The sequence below is a fragment of the Mandrillus leucophaeus genome, unplaced genomic scaffold (genome assembly GCF_000951045.1).
Source record: "Mandrillus leucophaeus isolate KB7577 unplaced genomic scaffold, Mleu.le_1.0 Scaffold178, whole genome shotgun sequence".
In the NCBI taxonomy this organism is placed as follows: Eukaryota; Metazoa; Chordata; class Mammalia; order Primates; family Cercopithecidae; genus Mandrillus; species Mandrillus leucophaeus.
Genome location: NW_012101787.1, coordinates 2,597,710 through 2,608,541, shown reverse-complemented (window position 1 = coordinate 2,608,541; position 10,832 = coordinate 2,597,710). Strand labels below are relative to the sequence as shown.

The window sequence follows — 10,832 nt, the reverse complement described above, 5'->3', positions numbered from 1 at the left end:
CTGGAATGCAGTGGCACGATCTTGGCTCACTGCAACCTCCACCTCTTTAGTTCAAGTGATTCTCCTGCTTCAGCCTCCTGAGTAGCTGGGACTACAGGCATGTGCCACCACGTCCAGCTAATTTTTGTATTTTTAGTAGAGACGAGGTTTCACCATGTTGGCCAGGATGGTCTCGATCTCTTGAGCTCGTGAACTGCCCACCTTGGCCTCCCAAAGTGCTGGGATTGCAGGCATGAGCCACCGCGCCCGGCCTGCAAAGCTTTTATAGGCCAGACCTGGAAATGACAGACACACACGGCTGCTCACAGCACTCAGTCATATGATCATACTGAACTCCAGGTATAACCGCATACCCCTATTTCTCCAAGAGAAAGAGAACGAGTTATTTTGTTAATTACTTTTTTCTTCTTTTCTCTTTCCTCCTTGTTCCTTGTTCCCCACTTCCCACTTAGCTCTTTAGAAATGCAATGAAAACCTCCAGCTTCCCTTCGCCAGAGGCTCCCTACATGATACTCCCAGACGATCTAACTACCTGCTTACTTAGAAACTCCAGAGCCATGACTCTCTCTCACCAGGAGATCACCTCAAGAGACAACACTCAATCTGCAACCTAAAGCATGTCCACGATGGAACTCGCTCCCACCTGGAGAACATCTCCAGACAATGACCACCTTACAACCTAGCTCTGCCCAGGACGGTGCCAGCTGGACCACTCAGTAGATAAGGCAACACAGTGAGTCATGTAGACCTTGCACCTACTCGCTCCTTCCCCTGCGTGCTGCTCATGCCAGGTTCCCGTTTAAAAGCCTGCTTTCTGCCCACAAAGGGAAGCAGTACCCTTAAAGGCAGGAGCCTGTACATCTTCCCCTAAGCTAAGACTTAGAATAAAGTCACTTTCTTTACACCAGAACTCACCCCTCTTCATTGGACTCTGCAAGTAGCAAGTGACTGAACCTGAATTTCAGTTTATACAAGGAAGTCTGGGAAAGAAGGTCTAGCTGTTTATTCAGGAAGGGAAACCTAGATTTTAAAGAGTGGCACTTTTTTTTTTCACAGCACCTGAGGCCAGGAAATGACATGAAGTTGTGCACATTCATTTTGGGTAGATTAAATAATGAGATAGCTGCCACACCTGTCACCAGCACATTTCTGGGTAATCCTAGGCTCACTTCCGTACTTCAATTATGTAAAAGAGCCTTTGCCCGCAGTCAGTGAGCTATTGGAAAATGTACTGCATCAGTTATTTATTTCTGAGCATCAGTTATTCCCAGAGCTTGATCTGATTCAGTTAATTCCAGGCTCTCTGTAATGAAATTAATAAAAATACTTGTCACTCTAAGTAACTGACTAGGTACATTGACTAAGAGGTCTGAAGACCTATTTTTTTTGCTTAAATGATCTCTTTATTCTTAAAACTGTCTTCCATTTCAACCTTTTAACTGCTTAATAAGCATTTCTCTATAGTTCAAAAAGTTTCCATGGCACTAATTCAAATTAGAGTCTCGCTCTGTTGCCCGGGCTGGAGTGCAGTAGCACAATCTCAGCTCACTGCAGCCTTTGCCTCCTGGGTTCAAGCGATTCTCCTGCCTCAGCCTCCTGAGAAGCTGGGACTACAGACGTGTGCCACCAAGCCCAGCTAAGTGTTATATTTTTAGTAGAGATGGGGTTTCACCTTGTTGGTCAGGCTGGTCTCGAACTCCTGACCTCAAGAGATCCACCTGCCTTGGCCTCGCAAAGTGCTGGGATTACAGGCATGAGCCACCACACCCAGCTGGCATATGACCTTTTTCATGGTAAGTTTGCCCTGCTAACTTCATTTGTGCTAGATCAAGCACAAATGGGGTTTATTGTTTTGCCAGCTCTAATGGTCACTATTTGCAATATATAAAACCAGCATAACACCTATGACAGATCTTCCTCCTAATTGAGACACTTTATACTCAAACTCAGAACCACTGTTTTCTGGCTGCTTTTGACTAGAAGGTGAACATTCCAGATATAGTTTGGATGTTTGTCCCCTCCAAATGTCATGTTGAAATGTGACCTCCAATGTTGGCAGTGGGGCTTAGTGGGGAGTGTTTGCATCATGAGGAAGGATCCCTCATGAATGGATTAGTGCCCTCCTCATAGAAATGAGTGAGTTTCTCACTCTGTTAATTCACATGCTGGTGCCATGCTTATATAGCCTGCAGAGCCACAAGCCAAATAAACCTCTTTTCTGAATAAATTACTCAGACTCTGGTGTTCCTTTATAACAAAGGAAAACAGACTAACACAGTCCCCTGTGTTAGTTTGCTAACACCGTCCCCTGTGTTAGTTTGCTAACACCCTGGTTGCATCTCTGAGCCAGCGTCCTACACAAGGCAGACTATATAAACTATTTAATGAAAACTCACCTTTCCAAGGCCAAGAGCCACCTTGAATCTGTACCATTTCCTCCAGGCCTTCTATTTCCAGAAGGTTAGGGCTCATTTCAAAGCTCTGGGGCTCACACAGGTCTGTCTGCCATTGCTTTATCTTGCCTCTTAGCAACTTGGTGGCACCACATCGAGTCTCTGTACAGTATGTCCTGAGCTGTGCCTTTGAACCTTTACCCAAAGCTACCGCATTGCACAGCTCCAGTGAGAGCTGTGCTCTCTGTGCTACATGAAGACCTTCCATTCATTATAAGAATTTGGGAAGACCACATCTGAATTCAGGCTTTCAAGTCTTTGGGGAGAATGCATAGGTGGTTCTTGAAGCTCCAGTTCCATCCTACAGGAAACATTATGTCAGCTGAAATTGAACCAAAAGGGGGGAACCTCCATTTTTAATGAGATGGTTTGAAAACCAAATCATTACGAACATCTGGTAATATGGAATAATGTAGGATAAACATGATTTTAAATGCAGCTTGAAGAGTGAGTTGAATACCAGGGCAGTGAGCAAGTGAGCTGATACTGTGACTGCCCAGAAATCATCAACCTCAGTAACCTTGGGGCTTGGGTTTCGGTATTCCTGCTAAGATAGAAGGCAGAGTTTTCATCTCATGCAAGTAAAGAAGACTCCCACAGCAAGTAGGAACACTTAAAGAACAACAATCTCAATAAAAGATTAGACTAGATAAACATCCATGTAATATCACAGTGGCAGTATAAGAGAGCTTTTGTGTTACTTACTGCACTGGGAGAAAAAAAAAAATCCTTCCTGGAAATTTATAACTGCACTTCATTCAAATTTGGGTTCAAATTCACACTATCAGCATGGTTCACAAAAAGCTAAGAAAATAATATGAAAATGGTTCCAGCCAATAAAAACCCCCAGGGCACCAAACTCAGGCTGCACAAGATTTTCACAGAGGATGAGCTCACAATCAAAACCTCCACAATGCCGGAGGAAATAATCCACCATGATTAAGAACCAGCAGGCATAATAAATAATAGTATTCAAACCCAAGGACTTCAGAAAATTGGATAATCTTATAAATTATAAACTAAGAGTATTTGACATTACTAATGTCAGAAAGAAAGGAAATCAAAATATAAGAAAATAATATAACATTATCAAAAATGAAATCAGGTAAAAATAAGAAATAATCAAACAAAAATTAAAAATATAAAAATAAAAATCTAGCCAGGCAGGGCAGTTCATGCTTGCAATCCCAGAACTTTAGGAAGTCAAGGTGGGAGGATCACTTGAGTCCAGTAGTTCAAGACCAGCCTAAGCAACATAGCAAGTCTCTATCTCTAAAAAAATTTTTTTAATTAGCTAGGAAAATAGCATGCATCTGTAGTTACAGTTACTTGGGGATCTGAGGGAGAAGGATTTCTTGAGCTCAGGAGTTCAAGACTGCAGTGAGTGGCTGGGTGCAGTGGCTCATGCCTGTAATCCTAACACTTTGGGAGGCCAAGGCAGGTGGATCACTTGAGCTCACAAGTTCAAGACCAACCTGGGCAACATGATGAAACCCCATCTCTACTAAAAATACAAAAAACTAACCAGGCATGGTGATGCATGCCTGTAGTCCCAGCTACTCAGGAGGCTGAGGTGGGAGGTTGGCTCGAGCCCAAGAGGTGGAGGTTGCAGTGAACCAAGATCACACCACTGTACTCCAGCCTGGACACTAGAGCCAGACCTTGTTTCAAAAAAAAAAAAAAAAAAAAAAAAGAAAGAAAGAAAGAAAGAAAGAAAGAAAGAAAGAAAGAAAGAAAGAAAGAAAGAAAGAAGGAAAAGGAAAATGAAAGACGCAGTGAGCTATGATTGTGCCACTGCACTCCAGCCTTGGTGACAGAGTACAAAACAAAACAAAAACAAATTTAGTAATTGAAATGAAAAACTCAGCAGCTAGGTTTCACCTGATTTAGACACAGCTGACTAGAGAATCAGTGAACTGGAAAGTAAATTTGAAGAAATCATACAACATGCAGTACACAGATCAAAAAATGCAAAAACACTCAGAATATGTAAATCCATAGAGACATAAAGCAAATTGCTGGTTGTTAGGGTCTGGGGGGATGAGAGAATGGAGACCAATTGCTGAATGTATATAAGGCTTTCTTTCAGAATGATGAAAATATTTATTGCTAGATAGAGGTGGTGGTTACATAACATTGTGACTGTACTAAATTTCACTGAATTTCACTTTTAAATGGTTAATTTTATGTGAATTTTTACATCAATAAAAATATATTTTTAAGAAAGAGATATTCAGATAAAATGAAAATATCCAAACACATGTAATAGAAGTTGCAGAAAGAGAATTAAGTGAATAAGGAAAGCCAGTACTTATAGAGAGAATGGCTGTAAGTTTTCTGGAATTTATCAAAGACATGAATCTGTGGATTCAGGAAGTACAACACGTTGTAAGAAAAATAAACAAAACAGGTCCATATCTGAATACATCAAGATAAAAATGCAAAACACAAGACACAGAGAAGATCTTATAAGCCACCAGAGAGGGCATTCTTTAAGCTAATAGTAAATATATTCTAACAGTAGCAATAAAAACCAAAATGCAATGGGATAATATTTTCAGAGTGCTGAAAGAATACAACTCTTAATCTAGATTTCTACAATCATTAAAGCTATTGTTCAAGTGTGAGGGAAACTTAAAAATATTTTCAGGCCAGGCAAGATGGCTCATGCCTGTAATCCCAGCACTCAGGGAAGCCGAGGCGGCAGATCACCTGGGGTCAGGAGTTCAAGATCAGCCTGGACAACATGGTGAAACCCCGATCTCTATTAAAAACACAAAAATTAGCTGGGTGTGGTGGCGCACACTTGTAATCCCAGGTATTCGGGAGGCTGAGGCAGAAGAATCATTTGAACTCAGGAGGCAGAGGTTGCAGTGAGCTGAGATCACACCACTGCACTCCAGCCTGGGTGACAGAGCAAAATTCTGTCCCAAAAGAAAAAAGAAAAAATATATATATTGTCAGACAAACCAAGACCAAGAGCATTTAGCCCATTAACTCTCACTGAATGAGCACTTAAAGGATTTCTATAAATTCTTTTAATTTCTTTAAATATTGGAAGAAACAATTAAACCCAGAAGAAACAAACATGACGTAAAAGCAATGGTAAGCAATGAAACTGGTAAGCATTCAGAAAAATCTAAACAAGGAACAGCTATACAAGAATGATGACAGTGTTTAGGAATGAGGTACAAAAGTGAAATAAAATACTAGATAACAATGACATCTATAACTGAGGAGAGTTGGAGGGATAGGGAGTTAAACATTCCAACAACTGTGTATTGTGCAAGAGGAAGGCAGAAAGAACAACTGAGTAAAGTTGGTGGCTCCCCCCTGTAATCCCAGCACTTTGGGAGGCTGAGGTGGTGGATCACTTGAGGTCAGGAGTTTGAGACCAGCCTAGCCAACATGGCAAAACTCCATCTCTACTGAAAATACAAAAATTAGCCAGGTGTGGTGGTGCACACCTATAATCCCAGCTACTTGAGAGGCTAAGGCACGGGAATCACTTCAACCCTGGGAGGTGGAGGTCACAGTGAGCTGAGATTGTGCCACTGCACTCCAGCCTGGGCAACAGAGTGAGACTCTGTCTCCAAAAAAAAAAAAAAAGAACAACAAATAAAGACTTTGTTAATTCAGAAACAAAGTTAAAAATTGAAAAGTAGCCACAGAAGAATAGAAATAGAACAATAGAATATATACCTTCCCAAGCAGCAGCCAAGTAAGTAAGAAAAGGGAAAACATAATCGTTCCAGTAGAAAGCAGAGAAGTATAAAATAAGTAAAAAAGAAAATGTATGTATATTGTAAACAGAAAACACAAAATAATATGGTAGAAATAAAGTGTTTAAATTACAATAAATGTGGGTTATATAAAATATACGCTAAATTGTAACAGTATATAAAACATAAATAGATTAAACTTATGTGTTCAATTTAATTCAATTCATGGAAAAGGATGCAACCCACAAAAGATTTAATACAACTGATTATAAACATATGAAAATAATTCTCTTCTAATTGAAGAAAAATGAACTCATATACAGATTTTTAAATAACAATCTTTAGTGCTGAAGGAAGTACACTGGCATTCTTTTCAATGTTGACTGTAAAGTGAAATGGTGCAAATTGTCCGGAGCACAGTTTGCAAAATGGACCAAAACTTTAAAATATGCACACCCGGCAATTATACTTGGAGGAAATATTCAGACATGTGTGCAGAAATTTATCTACAAGGATGTTCTAATGAATTATTTATAGTATCAAAAACCTGAGACCTGAATATCCCACAATTAAGAGAGTTGTTAAATTACTACTCATGCTATTGCTCATATTACCAATATTAGTAGTAAATGATAACATTTATTAAGGGTTCACTATGTGCCAGGTGTTGTTCTAAACACTTTACTGATTAACATATTTTAATCTCCATTACGACAATGTGAGAGAGATATTATCTTTCTCATTTTGGAGATAAGGAAACTCATTAAGTAAATAATGGGACTAACATTTTTAAATTAAAAAAGAGAAAGAAAAGAAAACTAAAGTACATGGAAATTAGTAATTTGCCTGAAGTCACATAACGATCAAATAGAAGAGCCACAAGCCAACGTTTGACCTGATGGAATAAGTCTCCAGAACCACGTCACATGCATTGGTTAGGTTATGGAGCATAAAACACATGTTCTAGGAAATACTGTGTTTTAATAACACCAACCATGTGAAACAATATGTATCATAAATCCTAATATTGTGAAAACACACATGTACGCTAGTATAAAAATCATATTTATACACAGGCATATTTAGGCACAAGCACAAAAGCGTCATACACTAAAATATGAATGACCTCTGCCCTGGGTACCAGGATTATGGGTAACTTTCTGCTTTGTGCTTTACTTTTTATTTTCACGAGGAACACATATTACTCCTGAGATTCAAAACAAAGAACACACAATTTCAAAAGTAAAGAAATCGATGTGGCTGGATGGGGGTGGGTGGGGGTGGAAGTCAGGGTCAGAAGGAAGGAGATGGTCTTGGCAGGGAATGGGGAGAGGTTGGTCAAAGGGTACAAAATTTCACTTAGACTGAATGAAAGAGTTCTGGAGATCTGTTGTACAGCGTGAAGACTATAGTTAATAATAATGTAGCTAATGTATCCTATACTTGAAAATTACCTAGAGTAGATCTTAAATTTTCTCATCACACACACACACACAAAAGTGATAAAGGCCATGTGCAGTGTCTCATGCCTATAATCACAGCACTTTGGGAGGCCAAGGAGGGAGAATCACTTGAGCCCCGGAGTTCAAGACCAGCCTGGGCAACATAGTGAAACACTATCTCTTCAAAAAGTAAAAAAATTAGCCTCACATGCTGGTGCATACCTGTGATCCCCGCTGCTCGGGAGGCTGAGGTGGGAGGATCACTTGAGCCCAGAAGGTCAAGGCTGCAGTGAGCCATGATCGTGCCTCTGCACTCCAGCCTGAGTGACAGAGGGAGACCATGCCTCAAAAGTAAAAATAAAAAATAAATTACTTTTTTAAACGATAAATATGTTAGGGAATGGATACATACATTAGCTGAATTTAGTCATTTAACAATGTATGTGTAGCTCAAAACATCATATTGTGTACTGTAACATATACCATTTTTATTTGTCAGTTATATCTTAATAAAGCTAGGAGAATCCGTTAATTAATTTTATTTATTTATTTATTTTTAAGGCAGGGTCTCACTCCCATCACCCAGGCTGGAGTGCAGTGGCACAATCATGGCTCACTTCAGCCTCCACTTCTGTCGTTCAAGTGATCCTCCTCCCTTGGCCTCCTGAGTAGCTGGGACGATAGGTGTGGGCCACCTTGCCTGGCTAATTGTTTTGTATTTTTAGTAAGTAGAGATGGGTTTTCGCCATGTTGCCCAGGCTGGTCTCAAACTCCTGGGCTCAAGCGATCCTCCCACCTTAGCCTCCCAAAGTGCTGGGATTACAGACATGAGCCACCGACCCTGGCCTAATTAATTTATTATTTTTTTGAAAAGAAGAAAGAAGATGATCATCCCCTGGCCCAGCAGGAAGCTTCTTTGTTTCTGGGACTTCCTGGTCTAATGCAACATTTCCCCAGCACCCAAGTCAGCCAGGTTCTTTTCCACAAGCCCCACGTCTCCAGCTGTGTCTCTTGGCAGTTATCTGAGGCGCCCTCGGTCAGCTGCTTACCCTTTGTTTTCTGAGTCCAACCCGAGAAGACACTCAATGACCTGTAGAGACGCAGAGGTGTTTCCTTTATGTCATCTCAGGAAATGGGCCCAGGTGGACAGTTCATAGTGGGAGACAAAAGTAATTCATTAAATTCATTCAACATATGTTTACTGAGCACCTAGACATGTGACAAACGCCGTGCTGTTAGGTCATGCAACCTTGAATTCAAGGACATTAACTTAAAAATTTAATCAGCCTCTTCCACTATACTGTTCTGGTGCTTTTTGTTGTGGTTGTGGTTGTCAAACAAAGATCACAACAATAATGTTGCCTTTGACATAGATATAAACCATAAACGCCTCTTCTTTACAAAAATTCTACCTCCAAGAATAAGGCTTCCCTGGTTCATAAATAAGTTCATGCATGCTAACAAAGGTCCCAGGAATTATTCTATTGCAACTAATTCAGATCCTTCATTGAGTTCCTCAGTGTTTAATCAAGGCTGTGCCACATCCCTCCTCAGTACTGAAATAAAATAAAGTCTGTGCCACATAGGAAATGTGCACCTACAATATGACTTTTCTAGTCTCACATTTTAATTGGAGAATTGGTAGTCCCATTTGAATGAAATCATCCTGCATAACAGATTTGAAAATGATTCCTGCTGAAAGAATATTTTTGCTCTCACTTTGCCTAAGTCTGAACCACAGTCTGACTAGGATGATAGCCCTTTTAGGTTTGACTTCACCCTCAGGAAATACCTTCAGCTTTTGGGGAGGCAAACCTGGGGGATTTTTCAATTTTTCAGCAAGATTGCTGTTTTAAAAAATATTTTCCTCACTTCTGTAGAAACTTGGCTTCTCAGCCCCTGTTACAAAAGCACTATGTAGATCAACAGGTCAGAATGCTTTAAAATTGCAGTGCCCCTTGATTTAAAATGCTACTCTTGGGCCAGGCACAGTGGCTCACACCTGTAACTCGGGAGGCTGAGTGTGGAGGATCGCTTGAGGCTGGAAGTTGGAGCTTAGCCTGGGCAGCATAGTGAGACCCCATCTCTAAACAGTAAAAAATAAAATGCTGCTCTTTAAATGGATGTTAGCTTTTTATCTGTTATGAATTCTATTACTCTTCATTGTTGAGATGCTAAGGGGACCTCACTCAGTGGGAAAACATTTTACCAAGAAAAAATCAGTCTGAGAAAATGCAAATAAAATTATTTATTTGTTTTTGAGACAGGGCCTTGCTCTGTCACCCAGGGTGGAGTGCAGTGGCACAATCTCAGCTCACTGCAACCTCTGCCTGCTGGGCCCAAGTGATCCTCCCACCTCAGCCTCCTGAGCGCCTGGGACTACAGGTGCACACCACTATACCCCAGCTAATCCTAGTTTTCATAGAGATGAGCTCTCACTATGTTGCCCAGGCTGGTCTTGAACTCCTGACCTCAAGTGATCCTCCCACCTCAGCTTTCCAAAGTGCTGGGATTACAGATGTGAGCCACAACCCCCAGCCTAATTTATTATTTTTTTAAAAAGATGAAGAAGACTGAGCGTAGTGTTTCACACCTATAATCCCAGCACTTTGAGAGGCCAAGGCAGATGGATTGCCTGAGGTCAGGAGTTCGAGACCAGCCTGGCTAACATGGTGAAACCTCATCTCTACTAAAAGTACAGAAATTAACCCAGGGTGGTGGTGGGCACCTGTAGTCCCAGCTACTCAGGAGGCTGAGGTAGGAGAATCACTTGAATCCGGGAGGCAGAGGTTGCAGTGAGCCAAGATCATGCCACTGTACTCCAGCCTGGGTGACAGAGCAAGACTCCATCTCAAAAAGAAAAAAAAGAAAAGAAAAGAAGAAAGGAAAAAGAAAAGAAGAAGAAAGAAGAAGAAGAAAGAAAGAAGAAGAAGGAGGAGGAGGAGGAGGAGGAGAAAGAAGAAGAGGAAGAAGAAGAAGAAGAAGAAGAAGAAGAAGAAGAAGAAGAATCATCTCCAGGCCCAGCAGGAAACTTCTTTGTTTCTGGGGCTTCCTGGTCTAACACCACATTTCTCCAGCAACCAAGCCAGAAGATGTCTTGTGGTCCATCCCCAGAAGGGAGATTTTCCAGAGGTTTTCAGAAGCACTGCAGAGTACATTTGACTAAAACTACCTATGTACTGATCCCGGTCCCAGAGTAGTAATCCATTATATAG

The 10,832-nt window shown here is 40.8% G+C and overlaps 1 long non-coding RNA gene across 1 annotated transcript in view; it reads left to right on the top strand.

Moving 5' to 3' along the window:
* LOC105537672 overlaps positions 1-2,229 on the top strand; it is a 34,876-nt gene extending 32,647 nt beyond the window's left edge. Inside the window, exon 2 of the long non-coding RNA XR_001005757.1 lies at positions 453-2,229. This is a non-coding gene — a long non-coding RNA (uncharacterized LOC105537672). The remainder of the gene's footprint in view (positions 1-452) is intronic.
* Positions 2,230-10,832: the final 8,603 nt, after the last annotated feature.